A 6249-nucleotide genomic window follows, 5' to 3' on the forward strand; every position below is an offset into this window, starting at 1 on the left:
TATTCACTCCAAGCCAGGGCCTAATGAGGTTCTGTATGTGTACCTGGCCATGTCCGATGAGGCAGTCGCAACCGAGTTGATCCGAGAAATGGCAGAAGGACAAAATCCTGTCCATCACCTTCACTTTTCCAACCTCCAACAATCAGGCAGAATATGAGGCTTGCATTGCCGGGTTACAGCTAGCAAAAGAGGTGGGCGCCCATAAGGTATTAATTTGCAGTGATTCCCAATTAGCTGTTTCCCAAATTACAGGTGCATACCAGACCAAGGATACCCTTCTGGGAAAATATCTGCTCAAGGTAAAAGAACTCATGGCCGACTTCGATGAAGCAACCATTCAGCGTGTGCCCCATGAAAGCAAAGCCCGGGCAGATATGTTGTCCAAACTCGCCAGTACCAAATGCCTCGGAAAGAATCGGTCTGTTGTCCAGGGCACAATATACCACCTAAGTATCATGGCAGTGGAACAAGTGGAGATCCCAGAAAATTGGATGGGCCCATTCATCTGATACATCCTCCATGGTAACCTGCCCTCTGATCTAAAAGAGAAGCAGCGATTCCTCGTATGTTGCTCCTGGTACACTCTGGTCCGAGGGACCCTATATCGGCGGGGATTCACTGCCCCCTTGCTTAAATGTCTTGATCCAAAACGAGCGGATTATGTCCTTAGAGAAATACATGAAGGAAGTTGTGGGCATCACTTGGGCGCTGCTTCGCTCGACAAGAAGGTACTACGTGCTAGATACTACTGGCCCACGGTGGAAAAGGACGCCGCAGACCTTACTCGAAAATGCACTCGTTGCCAACTTTTCGCTAACTTCCACAAAGCCCCGCCAGAGGAATTAACCATAACACAAGCGTCTTGGCCTTTCTGCAGATGGGGTATGGACATCCTGGGACCTTTCCCTCAAGCAACGGGGCAATTGAAATTTTTGATAGTCGTCATAGATTATTTCACCAAGTGGATAGAGGCAGAAGCATTGGCCACCATCACCTTAGCGAATATCCAAAAATTCACTTGGCGAAACATAATCACTCGGTTCGGTATCCCATCCGCCATAGTAACTGATAACGGCACTCAGTTTGCTGATTGAAGGTTCCAAGAATTGTTGTTAGGCCTCCGCATTAAACAGCACTTCACTTCAGTAGAGCATCCGCAAACTAATGGGCAGGCTGAGGCAGCAAACAAGGTCATCTTAAAAGGTATAAAGAAGAGGCTGGACGAATCGAAAAGAAATTGGCCAGACCAACTCTATCACGTGCTGTGGGTGTACCGAACCACTCCTCACTCTACAACCAGTGAGTCACCATTTAATTTAACATACGGCACGGAGGCCATGATCCTGGTCGAGATAGGAGAACCTACCTGGCGAACACTTCAGTTCAACGAGGATGGCAATCAATCTCTCCTAAGAAACAACCTTGACGAGGTGGAGGAGATCCGGGAAAGGGCTCGTTTGAGGGAGGAAATCATCAAAAAGAAAACCGCGGCGAAGTTCAACTCTTCAGTCATTCCCTGCCAGTTTGACGAAGGAACTCTGGTATTAAGGAGAGCAGATATAGGACGGGTAAAGCGCAAGCTAGGACCCAACTGGGAAGGACCTTACCGTATAACCAACAAGATCGGCAAAGGGGCTTACAAACTTCAGGATTTGGCAAGGAAAGACATCCCAAGGACTTGGAACGCCGCTAACCTTCAGTTATTTTATGCCTAAGCGACAACCCCATCCGTGGTTGGTCATCCCTTTGTAATATTTTTCAAATATATATGATAACGAGGTATTATACTTTGTGTGTTTTGAAGGATCACTCCCCACTCGTGGTTTTCACATTCACCCAAGGGGCCAGTTTTCGCCCCCTTGCCTATTGAACACACCCGCCCGAAGCGAGGATCACTCCCCACTCGTCGTTTTCACATTCACCCAAGGGGCCGGTTTTCGCCTCCCTTGCTTGGTGCACTCACTCGCCCGAAGCGAGGATCACTCCCTACTCTGGTTTTCACATTCACCCAAGGGGCCGGTTTTCGCCCCCCTTGCCTGGTGCACACACCCGCCTGAAGCGAGGATCACTCCCCACTCGTGGTTTTCACATTCACCCAAGGGGCCGGTTTTCGCCCCCTTGCCTGGTGCACACACCCGCCCGAAGCGAGGATCACTCCCCACTCGTGGTTTTCACATTCACCCAAGGGGCCGGTTTTCGCCCCCCCTTGCCTGGTGGACACACCCGCCCGAAGCGAGGATCACTTCCCACTCTTGGTTTTCACATTCACCCAATGGGCCAGTTTTCGCCCCCCCCTTGCCTGGTGCAGTCACCCACCAGAAGCGAGGATCACTTCCCACTTCACCGGTTACACAAAAAGGCGATCAAATCCAGAATCGCTTCCATCAAACATTCAAAGTTATTTAAGACAATTCGTTTGGTAATTATACAAGTCATTTTGTAATGCGAAATAAGACGAGTTGCAATGACTGCTCATTCAAAGAAACAACTATTACAAGCTACTAAAAAGAAAATTACATATTCCCCCCATTTTGACCAGGAAAAGGCAGCGGAGTTGGATCGCCGTTCTCATCAGCTGCCAGTAGGCGACCTTCTTCCACATAAGCACCCAGCTGCATCCAAGTCCAATCAGTGCTTGGAAAAGCCAACGCCAGCTACGCCTGGGCACTCTCCCACGCCTCTACAGGGGCTTCGCCCACAAGCCTCTCTAGTTGCACATTTTCGGCGCTCAGCTAACCCTTCTCTTCGAGCAAAACAGATTTTTCAGCTTCGGCAACTGCCTTTCCACGCTCCAGTTCCCGAACCCAGGTTTTCAAAGACGCCCTCTCCTCCCCCAACGCTTGCACCTGCGCAAGGAGTGCAACTTTTTCTTGCTCGGCAGCTTCAGCACTGACCTTCAATACCACTGCAGCCTCCTCTTTCATGCGTCGAATCTCAAAATCTCACCGCTGGAGCGCTTGTTCTTTAGCACGGACGGCTCCCTTAGACTCCATCACCTGGGCGGTAAGCCTGATCTTATCACTCTCAAGAGAGCCCACACGGGCAATCAGATCGGCTACCTGAGCCCTAGCGACCTCACCCAGCTTGACGAGCTCCTCCTTCTCCGCGAAATGAAGATCAGCCATCCTCTGCTTCTCCGCCTCATGCAGAGCCTGGAGTTTCACCGTCGAACTATCCGCGACCCGTGACTCCAAGACCCCATCAGTCTCCAAGTACTTGTTGATGGAGGCAATAAGGACAGCACTCCCCTTCACATGCTGTAGCAGGACGGGTAAGGATAACCTATCAAAAGCCTCCTTGGTTTGGGCGTTCATGAGCGCAAATCAATCGTTTTGGGGACAGTAACGGAGGAGAGGCGATCTTGGCTACCCCGAGAACGTTTCTTCTTGCTTGGATTGGCGGGGCGATCGGTTTCCACTCCAGCTTCTTGAACAGGGGCAGGGGTCACCGCCATGGCAGTAGCAGTAGTCTCCTCTACCCTCGCCGGCTTAGACGAAGGTGTTTCAGTAGGAGCAGCGGAAGGGACCACTTCGGTAGATGCTGCAAGAGGCAGGTTATAGGCCCTTTGAACCAACTTCTGGTCCACAAGGTCTTCAGGCTGCTCAGGAAGAGACGACTTCCTAGCAGGGCGACCCCCTCTCACTGAAGATGGCTGAACAGGCGACCCACGCGTCCGGCTGGGAGACCCCTCACTATGATGAGGAGCGGGGGATCCCGTCCTCTGGCGTTTGGAAGCAGCAGCGTCTTTCTTAACCAAGTCGGCGGCCCTCTTCAATCGCATGCTCTTCATCAACTTCTCACTCATTTTGGATTTTAGTTCGACTGCACAAAGAAGAAATCATCAGTAAAAGGATAAGGAAATATATAAATCAAACATTATAGACAATAGCTGGAGTCCCGTAGGGAAACGTACTAGGAGTACCAAGCACCTCCCTATCAACCCACCAATAGCGGGAGTCCTCCCCAGTCATCTCTTCAGGAACAGACAGTAGATGGGTCTTGGCCTTATATGTCCTCGTCGTCGTGAACCTTGCATCACAAGAGTCATCAGACTCAGAGCTGTCGCTCAAAATAGACCCATACTTGGCACGCAATGATGCCAGAAAATCGTCGGCACCTCTCCATTGGAACCCTGCACCTCCATTTTTAGGAGGAGGTGGAACGATGCACAACAGCTCGGGAACCTCCACCAATGCATAAGATGAGGACGGTGGTTTTTGGAAACACGGTGGACGTCCAGGAAGGATCTCCACATCAGAATCAGACTCATAATCACATATGTAAACCATGAGGAACGAGTGTTACCTGGATTAGAGGAAGAAGTTGTAAGAAGTTGAAAGGAAGTCGGAGGAGAATCACGAAGAAGAACACGGTGGGAATGAAGATCGCAGAAAATACTCAAGAAGGATGGAAACAGGTAAAAGAGGAAATGCCACGAGGCGTTTTCTATTTATAAGAAAAACCTGAGCCATGGGCCTCGTGGCAAGGCCCAACCCCGTTCTCATCAGGACCGTAGAAAAACACTCGAGTGCAATCCAACGGAAACCCGAAAAACAAGGAAAATTCGGCGGAAATCAAAGGTCATGCCACGTGCTGGCACTCGAATAACCAACAGCCACTCCCACGTCACGACAAAGTTCGGCGGACATCAAGGGCCACGACAGGTAATGATGAAACGTCCCACCCCAACGGATACATTACCCAAGGCCATTAATACTTGCCGCATATTGCAAAGAACCAAAGAGACACGTCACACAAAACCCCAAACGAGAAGAGCGTCTAGTTGCTGAAGTTGGATCAACTCGCCCAGTTAGGCAATCGCCAGATCGAGGAACGTTTCTAACAGCGCTCACCCAGAGTCCTGGCGATCTCAGAACAACACCTTTCAATCTCAGTTCGCCAAATCCCACACAGTTGGATCACCCAAGAAGAGGTCGTTTGAGGATCATTTAGAGTCTCCCAATATGCTCGCCCAGCATCCTGACAGACTGAGGGCAACTGTTCCACCATGAAGTAATCCAAGTCATGTGAGGCTCGTTTAGAGTCTCCCAACATGCACGCTTGGTCGTCGAGGTAGGTCTCGCGTGATTGGCCCACAAGAGTTGACCTTGGAGACACTTCCTGGCATGTCGTCTGTACCTCCCCAACCCACCTGCCAACACGGCAGGCAGACTGCAAAACGGCTACCAAACCGGCCACAGGCTAAAAGACAAGGTAGCACAGAGTACGGCACTGGCAGGCCGCCTGACACGGAAAAAGCAGCCCCCGACAATACTCTTGGTCGGCTACGTACTACACTACCTGTCAGGAGCCCAAAGTCAACTCTCCCCCCTATAAATAGAAGTCTCTACCAATAGGAAGTCGTCTAATCTATCTAGTCTCTAGTATTACTTACTTTATTGCTCTCCTCCCTCATATTCTCATATTCTCATATACTTCTCACCCAAGTTCATATACTGACTTGATCGTCGGAGAACCTTTTCAGGTACATCCACCGGCGGGTCCAGCTCTTCCACATCATCCTGCTGCACTGACGTTCTTCTTCCTCTTCAACCTCTATAATCGATCAACTACCGTTCTATACCTTTGTGTTCTTGGAAAGAACATGTGTTCGTCCAGAAGATTCCATATCATCATGGCTAGAGCACTTAATATTTGATATTGATGAGGTGATGCCCACCATGTTTAACAAATTATGTTTTTGTTTTAGTTTATCAACAATAAAATTATAAGTAGGGGAATTATTATATGTTAAGATTATAAATTGTTAATGTTTGTATCTTTATTTGAAAAGTGAATATAAGTATAATATGTTGTATTTGAGTAAGGTAGATAGACTACATAAAAGAGAAACAATATTGATATTTAAAACTACGTGACACATATTTAGGGATGGTAATAGATACTCATATCTACAAATACTCGCATGTAATACCTACAACGGGATGGATATGGGTTAGTGTTTTTGGACCCGCGTGTAGATTGGATCGAAAATTTTAAAATTCATTGTTGAACGAGACTAGATTTGGGTAATAATGTACACGGACCCGTTGGATAATAAGGTATCCATAGTTGTTATTATCGGAATCGAGAAGAGTCAATATAAATTATCAGATTTTATTTGAACAATCAAAATTAAAAGAAGTAATGATGTGATCAATAACTAACTTTTAATCTTACTCATTCAATTATGATTGTAAGAACCAAATTTATTGTTCTCACTTTTTTATATAAGAATTGTTCTCAACT

Source organism: Lupinus angustifolius, chromosome LG06 (assembly GCF_001865875.1).
Source record: "Lupinus angustifolius cultivar Tanjil chromosome LG06, LupAngTanjil_v1.0, whole genome shotgun sequence".
In the NCBI taxonomy this organism is placed as follows: Eukaryota; Viridiplantae; Streptophyta; class Magnoliopsida; order Fabales; family Fabaceae; genus Lupinus; species Lupinus angustifolius.